This window comes from Silene latifolia, chromosome Y (genome assembly GCF_048544455.1).
Source record: "Silene latifolia isolate original U9 population chromosome Y, ASM4854445v1, whole genome shotgun sequence".
Lineage (NCBI taxonomy): Eukaryota > Viridiplantae > Streptophyta > Magnoliopsida > Caryophyllales > Caryophyllaceae > Silene > Silene latifolia.
In genome coordinates, this window is record NC_133538.1 from 214525123 (window position 1) to 214537905 (window position 12783).

Genomic DNA, 12783 nt, shown 5'->3' on the forward strand with positions numbered 1-12783 from the left:
AAATGCATGAAAATTGACTCATATAGATTGTATGTTAGTTTTCATAGACATACAGATGTCACACAGTTTAAGCCATCATCTTAGTTTATTCATTCACTCATGCTAGATACTTAAAATGAATTAAAATAAAGATGATGGGATCTTCCTCTAAAACGGAAATTGAGACTAGTCTTTATAAGGACAAACAACTATGAATCCCTTCTTCGTCGGTAGGCATAATATGACCCCTTCAACATTGGGTAAGTAGTTTGTGTTGACTTAGTTTATCTCAACATTATAGTCCAAAGAGTTTCTCGTGATTATGATGGACTAAAGATAGAATTTCTAAATTTATCGACCAAGAATTCTAATGAGTAGAATTAGCTAAAAGGTTGGCTTATCAATTTACAGATAATTGAGTCTTGGGATCATTTATATAATTCTTGAGGGAGGTCAATTGTATAAATGCTTGAGTCTTCGCTTATAACAGTTTTGCATTAAGACTTAAATCATAACGATGCATATGCTTATTATTTTTATTCTTCTTTTCGCAGTGTAGAATACGTTTATTTTGATAATCTTTGTTACAACAAATGGTGGAAATAACGAAATCCCAATGCCAAGTGCCACACTTGGACGCGAGTCCTGGCTTAAAGTTTTTATGGACAACATAAATCAGTTCACACGACTGAAGAATGATGGGTCCAACTTTGCGGACTGGGAGGCAGCACTACGGAATGCTGCCATTGCTGAGGGTAAGCTCAAGTACTTAACTGAGCCAATACCGGTAAACCCAGGCCCCAATGCAGGAGTTAACGAGTCACTTGTTTATAGTGATTTCGTCATGGAAGCGGGTGCGATAAACAACGTACTCATCTTTGCAATGGAAACCAATTTGCAGAGACGCTTCATTGCCCAAGGTGCAAACAAGATTTTCACCACGCTCACTAATGAGTTCTCAAAAGCACCGAGAATCGTTACTTATGAGCATACCTGTCGCTTCTTTGATGCGAAACTCCAAAAGGGCCAACCGGTTAGCCCACACATTCTTAACATGATTGAGAATGTCGAGAAATTGGAGGCACTTGATTGCAAAATCAGTGAGAGCATAGTCATTGACCAAATGCTTCATTCACTTCATGATGGTTTTGCCCTTTTCAGGGCAAATTACTACATGAATGACTTGAAGAAAAGTCCTCATGAGCTACACTCACTTCTCGTACAGACCGAGAAGGATATAAAATTGAGTGGAAGCATGAAGTAGGATGTTCTCATGATTTCCAGCAAGAATAAAGGTAAGGGCAAAGCTCCAGGTGACCTAACTGTAGGTAAGCCAAAGTTTAAGAAGCCGGGAAACGGTAAGAGTGGGCCTGGTGAGACTAGTGGCTCACAGGGCAAGGCAAAGAGCAAGGGCGGTGACATTGAGTGCCACCATTGTCACAAGACTGGACATTGGAGGAGGAACTCTCCCGTGTACCGTGAGGACATCAAAGCAGGCCGCGTCGTTCCTGTTGGTATGTCATCTTATATTCATATGATTGAGATTAACCATACAAGTTTTGGAACTTGGGTACTTGATACTGGTTGTGGTTCTCATCTGTGTAATCATTTGCAGGGCCTAAAAAACATCACACCTCTCAGAAAGGGTGATGTGGACCTGCGAGTCGGGAATGGAGCTAGAGTTGCTGCAGTCTCGAAGGGAACATACGTAATCCAACTCCCTAGTTATTTTGAATTATTTTTATATAACTGTTACTATATACCCAGTTTGTCTAAGAACATTATTTCCTTTTCCGTACTTGACAAGGACGGTTTTTCATTTTTAATAAAAGATAATAGCTGTATTTTCTCTTTCAATGAAATGATTTATGGCAAAGCAGTTTCCATGAATGGAATTTACATCTTAGATCAAACCACGAAAATATTACACGTGAATAATAAGAAATTAAAGGTTGGTGACAAAGATCAAACCTATCTATGGCATTGTCGAATGGGACACATAAATGAAAAACGTGTAAAGAAACTCGTCGATAATGAGACTATTCCCGCATTCGATTCTTCTACATTTGGCTCGTGTGAATCATGTCTTATCGGCAAAATGACACGAATTTCCTTCAAAGGTGTTGGAATGCGCGCTAGTGACCTATTAGGACTCATACATACTGATGTTTGTGGACCTATGTCAATTACCGCTAGAGATGGCTATAGATATTTTATCACTTTCACGGACGATTTGAGTAGATACGGATATGTCTACTTGATGAAGCATAAAAGTGAGTCCTTTGAGAAATTCAAGGAATACCAGAACAAGGTTGAGAACCAACTGGGTAGAAAGGCTAAAGCACTCCGTTCAGATCGGGGTGGCGAATATCTTTCAAATGAGTTTGATCAACACCTTAAAGACTGTGGAATCGTTTTACAGTTAACTCCACCTGGAACACCTCAATTAAATGGTGTGTCCGAACGGAGAAATCGAACCTTACTTGATATGGTTCGATCCATGATGAGTCACACGGTAGTGCCTGATTCAATATGGGGTTTTCCTCTTTTGTCAACTGCTCTTATACTTAACCGAAGTCCGACTAAAGCTGTCGACAAGACTCCATATGAAATGTGGAAGAGAACGGTCCCTAACTTGTCCTTTATTCGGGTTTGGGGCTGCGAGGCTTATACCAAGTGGAGACACGAGGATAAGCTCGGCCCGCGATCGGTCAAGATATACTTTATTGGTTATCCAAAAGGAACGTTTGGTCATTACTTCTATTCGCCTACCGAACATCGAGTTTTTGTTGCGGCTAGTGCGACGTTCTTAGAGAAAGAATTTCTCGAGAACAAGACAAGTAATAGAACCTTCGAGCTGTCGGATATTCAAGAACTAACAACCGAGGAACAGATGGATGAAGTTGTTCCTCCAACTGATGATACGGTTAACATTCCTCAAGAACCTAGGAGGTCGGTTAGAGTCTCTAATCCTCCGGACAGATATATTGGTATGGTCGAGGAGAGTGACGTTTTGCTCCTAGAGAGTAATGAACCCGCTACCTATAAAGGTTCCATGACCTGTTCTGACTCAAAACTATGGCTTGAAGCCATGTAATCCGAGATGGACTCCATGTATGAGAATGACGTATGGGATCTAGTTGATTTACCTAATAAGGTAAAACCTCTATAGTGAAAATGGCTTTATAAAATAAAGCGTTCTGTAGACGGGCAACCAGATACCTTAAAAGCACGACTAGTAGCAAAAGGTTTCACTCAAGTGCATGGTTTGCATTATGATGAAATTTTTGCACCCGTACTTATGCTGCATTCCATTCGGATTATTTTAGCGATTGCCACTTTTCATGACTATGAAATTTGGCAAATGGATGTGAAAACCGCCTTCTTAAACGGTTATTTGGAGGAGGAGTTGTACATGGTGCAACCCGAAGGTTTCCTAGATCCTGAGAATCCTAAGAAAGTGTGCAAGTTTAAGCGTTCCATTTATGGACTTAAGCAAGCTTCTCGGAGTTGGAATCATCGCTTCGACCAGGTGATAAAATAGTATGGTTTCACTCGATCGGTCGAGGAACCTTGCTTATATATCAAGTCGAGTGGGAGCAAGATTGTTTTCTTGATATTGTATGTCGATGACATACTCTTGATTGGGAATGACATTCCTCTCTTATCTTCGGTTAAAGGATTGTTGAAAAACCATTTCCAGATGAAAGATCTGGGTGAGGCACAATGTATATTGGGAATCCGTATCTACCCGAGATAGATCACGACGGACGTTATCACTGAGTCAGGAGTCTTATTTGGATAAGATTCTTGAAAGGTTCAGCATGACCAACTCCAAGAAGGGGAAGCTTTCAATGACGTCTGGGATGCAGTTGAGCAAGTCTCAGTTACCCACGACGCCTGAAGGAATTGAGCGCATGAGTCGTGTTCCTTATGCATCTGCAATAGGATCAATTATGTATGCCATGATATGCACACGTCCAGACGTGGCATATGCATTGAGTATGACGAGTCGGTACCAAAAGAATCCAGGTGAAACGCACTGGATAGCTGTTAAAAACATCCTTAAGTACCTACGGAGGACTAAGGATAGGGTATTGACTTATAGAGGAGATACTAAGCTATGCGCAATCGGTTACGCAGATGCTAGCTTCCAAACGGATCGAGATGATTCAAAATCTCAATCCGGGTTCGTCTTTACTCTTAGTGGTGCTGCGGTCAGCTGGAAGAGTTCCAAACAGGATGTTGTAGCAGATTGTACCACTGGATCCGAGTACTATGCCTCTTCGGAAGCAGCAAAGGAAGCTATATAGATGCGTCAATTCTTACAAGGACTTACGATAGTTCCTAGTTCGAATGACCCGATCACCATATATTGTGACAATAGAGGTGCCATCTTCCAGGCTAAGGAGCCTAAGTCTAGCAACAAATCTAGACATGTACATCAGAAAGCTCACCTGATCCGTGATTACGTTGAGCAAGAAGAGATAGTGATTGACAAGATAGCTTCGGATGATAACATCGCGGATCCTCTCACTAAACCGTTGAATTATGATAATTATGAAGGGCACGTTATTTCCATGGGAATTAAACGTGTTCCTGAGTTGCAGTAGTTGATTATGGATTCGATACATTATCTTTTTCATATACTATTTATAACTTCATCGTTTTATTATAATATTTTGTTTTTCATGTGGATTGTACTAACAACATTGAATGCCACAAAGTGAACTCAATTACATTATATTTGTTTTGGTTCGTAATCGCCTTAATGAGCTGATAACTCTGGCTATTATATTGTGCAGTCGATTGATGGTGGGTTCAACGAGCCATAAGTCAATCAGTTGGCTGATCGATCACAAATACGGCTTATAACGATACCTTGTAGGACAATTATTTTTGTGACAACGTAATGGAGTCCTAAATGTTTAAAAACATTCGGTGCCAGGTCGTGGATTGGACGTCCATTGTGTTCATAGAGTCGATTCTTTTGACTATCGACTGTCTCTTGAGATTAAGGCAGTTTTTGGGTGACTTTGGTTTCTTTCTCATGGTCTGCCGTAACAGGAGACTAAGTAGATTTTTTCTGGGTCATTTCATACTGTGCTTATATCTGCAGGATTCTAGTTGAAGAAAATATCCAACCTTTCTAAGGTATAGTTATTTCTCAGGGCCACTCGAGGAGTTGTAACTGAAATGCATGGCCATGCTCGAATGATGATTCGTTTATCAGTTAAGTTACTCTCTAGTCGGGGAAACCACTCTTGATATAGATCACTTGTAAAATACGACCTTTGTGAATACAGATTTCGCAAATTGTTTTACATTGAGTGGGAGAAATTTTAGGATATGAGAATCGGTTATCGCACATACACTTGTGAGGACAAGTGGGAGTTTGTTGGAGCTTGTGTCCTCCACAAATTAGTGTGATAACATTATAAATCTCTTATAGGTTCACAAGGGTATACATCATATTTTATCAGTTGATTAACGATTACCTAATAACGGTTGGCTTGCTAGAAAGTTTGACGTTATTATCATACTGATGGCGGTGATCAACTGGTCCCTAAAAGTCACACCTAAAGGATGTGTTTGAGAGATGTGATTATGGAAATGTAATCACATTGATGCCTTATATGACTAAAAGGTTAGTTCATATAATTGACTAAACAGTTAGTCAATATGTTAATGAGACGATTATTTAATTTAATTAAATAATATTAGCTGAGACGAATTAACTGTCAATTCGTAAATTGAATATAATAAGTTATATTTAATTAATGTATATAATGTTAGCTAAAACGAATTAAGATGTTAATTCGTAATTAAATATAACCGGTTATATTTAATTAGCTAATTATAAATATGCGATATTTATAGTTAAAGTATATATTATACGATATTGTCATAATAAATTATTACAGACCGATATTAATAAATCGACTGCAAGCTATTGTGTGTAGACTTATTAATACGGAATGAATTAAATGACAATTTATAACTTATACACTTTATATACATTTTGTAAACTACCAAAAATGAGAAGATTTAATCATCTTATTTTGGTAGGAGGAAAAACCGAAAATAAGGAGATAATCCTCCTTATTATTTCGGTTATATGGGACGAAAAAGAGGAAAGAAAATTATACCCTAATTCACTCCTCTTTCACGGTTTAAGAGAGTGAAGGGAGACCATTTTTCTTAACCTAATTTTACCCTAATTCTCTCATCATTCACAAAACCCTAAAAATTAATTTTGCAATTTTGGGGATCGATTCTAGCAAGAACAAAGGCATATCTCGTATCATCTTGGGCGCAACTGATAGGAGAATATCATTGGGATATTGTTCATAGGCCATATTAGCTAGAACCGAAGGTTATTTCTTAATCCCTCTATTTTGTTTATGCTATTTCTTTTATGACTAGTTTCACAATCATAATTTCGTTATAATCCGTAATTTCTTAAAGGAAGTATACCGATATTTCCCACATAAACAACTAAACAAAACTTAAGAGAAAAGCAAATGTAAACAAATGAAATTAGGAAGAGAAATTATACCAACTTAATAGCAAATAAAGGAACTTGGATTGAAATAAGAAAGGAGAAATCTTCAATCTTCTTACAACTCAATTTCTAGCACTAATAATGATATAATTATTGAAGAACTTGTTCTAATTAGGGAAAGATTAGTAAACTAATTAGCAAAATTCAAACTTGGAGAATGTAAGATGTTCAAAGTAGGTCTAAGGTTGTTCTATTTATACAAAGGGCTCAAAGAGAACAAATGCAAGAGTGAAAAGACTGATAAAAGCCCAATTCACGGGTCCATCCGGTGTAGCGAACGCCGGCCGCCCCTCTTTACGCCGGATGGAGGGCACTTATACCCGGAATGTGAGATATGCCCATGAAAGCCATATTTTTACACCCTACGACCTTGAGTTACACCTTGACTGAAGTGTTTACAACTAGGCTCATTCTAATACACCGACGATAGTGAAAAAGATGCATCCTACGCCCTTGAGTTGTACCTTGACTGAAGTGGACACACCCAAGTGGCTTCATAGAGGTTTCAAGGCTTCAACTCTTCACTTTCAATCGGCTCCACCCTTTACTTGATATCCCATATAGCCTAGAAATACGTGAAATACTTCAAATACCTAGCAAATGCAAACGTGATAGAATAAAGAGAATTTTGCATATAATTAGATCAAAATTAGGATAACGAGAAGGGTTTTAGGTACAAAAATTGAAGTTGATAACGGAGTTATCATTTGTGTAAGACCGTATTATACAATTTGTAATATAATTAGAACTCGTAGGGTTGCCAGATTACTTTATCAACCGAAAAAAACTATTCTCCGAAAATATGGATAATTTTTTTTTATCAAATAACATAGATATTTTCAGAGTATTTGTAACACTGAGACAAATTTTTTACAAAAAAAATCAGAATCTCTGATCAATAGTCGAAAAAAATAATTTGACTTGAGTATACAATTAGCGAGTAGATCCTATATGTTAAAAAAATCTTAAAAGCAATACGGATGTTGAAACTTACCATTTCCAATCGAATTGTGTGAAGATTTGTTCCACTCGTGAATTATAAAACCATGGGATACATACACTCATCTTAAGATTGTACCTGAAATTTCATCAAAATTGTACTATTAGTATATTTGAAAGGTCATATAATTGGTTAAGAAACACTTTAATAATATAATGATTAGCATAACAATTTACACATCTACAATATGGAGAAAAAGGAACATACATCGGATGTATTACCTCAGATTTTACTTATTTTTGAGCATATGTGTATTTTTTTTTGAGCTTATTACCTCAAACTTGATTTGTTTTTGAGCATATGTGTATTTTTTCTGAGCTTATTAAAATTTAAGTTAGATTTTAATTTTTTTTCCGTCAAAACTCACATTTAACTAAGTTTGTATGTAATGTTTTTGAGTTTTATTGTAAATTTTGAGCTTAATGTTTTAATGAATAAACTCAAAAACTTTATAGTAAAACTCATAATTTTTAAAACAAAACTCAAAAATTTTATTATAATGCTCAGGAACTATAAAACTGGTGGTAGTACATCAGATGTATAATCCATTTACGGCTACAATATGATATATATAAACAATGTAAGAAACAATCAAAAAGCTAAGAGAGTAAAGGGGGTTTCACGATTTTTAGGTAGGTATAATCTCTTTTGTATGTAACATTAAATACATGTTTGAAGTCTTTTAAAACTCCTCTTACTATTTATTATTGTTATTTAATAGATAGACATATTGCAGCCATGAAATTCCATTGCTATAGAAACACCAACTAATTTTTTTTTATCTTTTTTGCTCGGAAGTAATTTGAGAAAGTTGGACTCTCTGTAATCGCTCGAAAAAAAACTTCCTTTATCAATATAGATACTAGATTTCATGCCCGGGCGTTGCCCGGGTAGTTTCGTACAGTGGCTCTGAAGTAGTATCACGTGGTTAGTGTCTTAGATGGCCTTTTTTAGCGGCTATATGTTTTTTCGAACCAGTGGTGATATTAGCCTATGTTCTTTTGGACTTAATTTCGACTCATTTCAGTTTGGTTCAGTTTAGATTCATTCGGTTCAGATTCATTTAGTTCTGTTTTGATCTTGTCTCAGATCTTGTCTCAAATTAACTTTTACTCGAGTCAGATCCATTAAGTTCGGTCCAGTATAGTTCAGCTCTATTAAATTAAGTTTGGTTTAGTTCAGTTTATTTTAGTTGAAATATATGATGGATGATGATATATGATGGATGATCCATGTATATATCAAACGTTGTATTTTAGAAGCGTAACAGATGTTAAATTGTATGTCTCTGAGATTTAAGCGAAGAAGAGACCTACATTAGTTGTATACCTAAATATTTATTTCAATTTTTTTTCGAATAGGTGACTGGCTATTATACTCGTTTATTTTAGATTATATGTTTTCATACTAATTTATTATTTAATTTATAAAAGCAATATAAGTACATTTATCAAAACAATGATTTCGAAATATTTAACTTATTCTCGAATGGTTGGTCTTAACTTTTTTTTCATCTATGATATTTTATCCAGTCTTCAAATTTGAGATGTGCCAGAGGAAAAATGGTCATTCAATCTTATGAACTCCTGAAAAGAATTGGAAAAAGAGTCTATTGTGTGATGATAATTGAACTCTTCAAATTTCGCTAAAACTTGCACTAATAAAAGACAAACTATAAAGCTCTACCTCTTATTTTTGTAGTCTAGTCCTCTATACTTGAACTGTGAATTTCTACATGTATATCCACTTACATAAGGATCACGTAAGCCATTAATCTAAAAATGATTTCTCATTGAAACCGGCTATATACACTACTTTAGTAATTCCTAATCAATAATTACAATTCTCACGGAGAATAGACCCGTACTCAGGCCGGGGCGGGCCGAACTATTCTGCTGAGACCCGGGAAGGGGCGGGCTGGGACAAGCTTGACTCGCGTATGGGCCCGAGGTGGGCTGGGGACGGGCTAGGCTGGCGGGCTTAACCTAAATTATTTTTTTCCTAAAATAGACGGGTCAGGGCGGGCTGGGCTAGAAAAATGGAACCGGACTAGGCAGGGGAAGGGCGGGTCGGGATGGTAAAGGGGCGGGTTGAGCGGGTTGTGTGAAGTGGCTGGCTGGGGGTCGGGCCTTGGCTGGACCGGACTGACCCGTACTGTTGGCTAGCTCTATGACAACATGGGTTTGCATATCCTAAACAAATCTAAAACATGTATAATTGTACGGAGTTTTATTTATTACTCCCTCCATTCAAATGAATCCACACACTTTTCATTCATATGTAAAGTATTCTGTATATTAATCAAAAGTGGGAGTAATTAATTGAAACTTTAAAAAAAAATCTTCACTACATGTATACTCCTATGTTTTAATAGCTCTAACACTCTAAGAGCGGGACATATAGCTCAATACACGATGTTTCTACTGTGTATATATATGGCCTAATTTACTCTAGTAGAATTCAAATAGAATAAGAAACTTTACTGTCATTAGGAGTCTAGGAGAACGACACTACTCGAACAACCATGTAAGATTAGTTGAATTATCAATGGGTTAATTAATAGCATTACAAATATCCAAATTATTATATCATACGGAAAAGCGAGAGAATGCTTTGTCATTTGGCTTTCGCCATGTTGAACAGAAATTATTAGAAACAGTTGACAGACAATTGTCAATTTGTCATGACTAATAGAAATATGCTTGAGCCATGCAAATATCCCATTCTAGATTTTACTTAAGCTATTTCATCATACGATCTTAATAATATGTCTGTCACGAGCCAAGAGATGAATTCAACCTGTAAATTCGAAACAATTACATAAGCTCATCAAATTAAACTAAAAACATAATGTACAGTTGAAAAACTCGATACTAATAAGTTATGATGTGGACATGGGCCACGTCTCGGTCTGCGGATTTGGGCCGCAAGCCGGTCCGCGGTCACGGGCCACCTGCACGCCAGGCCAATCTATGGACATGCAGAGGTCTCTTGAAAGCCACGCTCGGCGGCGTAAAATGCTTTCGACCGGATCGCTTCAGATCGGTCGGTATCGTCTCGGCAAGGGCCGCGAAACGATGTAGAGATGTTCAGAGTCGCCACCAAGCATTTGTGGGATGCCTGGAACCCGCTCGAATTCCACTTTATACCTAGGTCAACCAAGGCAAAAAGCGGTGTTTGACATAGGTACTAAAGATAAGGACTCGTCCCCCTTTTAGCATTCTATGCCTAAAATGACTCTCGTGCGCCCTGGATAAGGCCATCCACTATCCAAAGGTTATGAGTAAGGGGTGAGGGTACGTATTGGGAAACCCTTTAATCGGACACCCAATCCCTCCCGCGTTAGCGGCCTCTACTGATCGATCGTGGTTGTTTAAGTGCAAAAGTTGATAGAACGGTTAAAATGCATGAATGCGCATCTAAGAGCTTAACCTAACATGTGAGCTTTCTAAGTCGGTTTGTTTATCCAAATATCAAGTATAAGATGTCAAAGTTGGATTTAGATTGATATGTATGTGAAAACGGAAATTAAACATCCATTTACCAAGTTTGGATTATGATGCTTAACACGATCCATTTATTTGAAAAAGGATGTTAAATGACAAAGTGTAAAAACGTAAGTTTGTCAATCTGATCCGTCATGTATTCGGATTAACCGTAATCGGGATCGTCCTAGACAAGTGATAAAAATGAGGCAGAACGCCGCCAGGCAGCCCCATTGGGGCGCGAGCCTATTGGCGATGGAAGGAGCTCTGCCCTGGTTTTGAAATGTGAAGACAGGCGGTCCCTTGGGGCGTGAGCCATGAGCCGACCCAAGGGGGCGTCTCTTGGTTTTTGAAAAGGTTGTTTAAAACCGTATTTATGATGAAAGATTTGCAAATATGATTTCCATGACTCGGAATAATTACTATTATGTTAGTAATATTCGTTGTCGGATTTGCATGTTTGAAAAGCATAATAAAATGGTAAAGGAAAATGTTTGATTTGAACTAATTATGTTAAGTTCAATTATTTGTAATTAGTCAAGTTTGTCATCTTACTCGGATTAAACCGACATGGTATAAAGAACCAAGGATGATTATGAATTATTACTAATATGTTTACAATGAGAAAAATGGTAAATAAAAGAAAAGGGTGTTAAAATACCCATTAAAATGTAATTAACCAATAATATCATCGAGTCACGGAATAAACCGTCCTGGTATAAAGAACCAAGGATGATTTTTGTAATGGTCAAAATATGTTTATCATAAAAATGAATTAAAACATTTGAAATGGTAAAAACCGTAAAAGGAAAGAAGTAAGAATAAAAGAAAGTTTTGAAGGAAAGACGAACTCAAACACGAATGAGTCTGACCCGAGACCCACAAGAGGCGCGAGCTCCCTTGCATAGCAAGGAGCTTCTGTCTCAGGCCAAAACTCAGTTTTGACTCGTCTAACCTATATTTGAACCGTGTTATGCATTGTTCATGTTCATAAAGTTATGAAAACAGTAAAGACATGAAATAAATGAGATATTTACACCCTCAAACTTACGTGTATTGATGTTTGCGAAGTAGACGACTTTAGAGACGGTTTTCTCGTTGTGACTAATCGCGATCAAAGAAGTTGAAAAAGAGTAGGTCGTAAACACGTGTCGATTTTGTGACTTAGGAAGTCGAGTATAGAAGTTTAAGGGAGATGTGAGGGGGCGGACGCTCGCGCGAAGTTTATGGTGTGTGATGGTGGGTATTTATAGAGAAATGTGGGATGGTAGGTCGGTTGTGTTTGCTTAGAGGCTAAGCAGACACCCCATTGAGGCGCGAGCCACCCTGTGACTCAATGGGCTGTACTGTCTCTTTCGCAAATTTGGATTTTGCATTTGTTCTAACCAATGTTTTGTTGGTTGTGATTTGTGGTCTTTGAGGTTTGCTTAGCCATGTAAACTTCTTCTTAGGTGATATTTGGGGTAGGTATTTTGTGTCTTTGACTCGGGTTTTACCCGTGTGAGTCGGGATTTGAATTTCGAGTCGGTTTTTGGCTAGGTGTCTGTTTAGACTCTAAATAGGGTCATTTTAATGGAAATGACATGATGAAGACATTCATGGCATTATTTCTGACATTCGAGATTTGGGTTGACTCGGGTTGGCTCAGGCTGACTCGAGTTGCGGGTTTCTGAGTCGGTTTTGGGTCCGAAGACGGTTTTGACTCTAATTAGGGTCATTTTAATGCAAATGAAGTTAGAAAACTTTTTAAATCA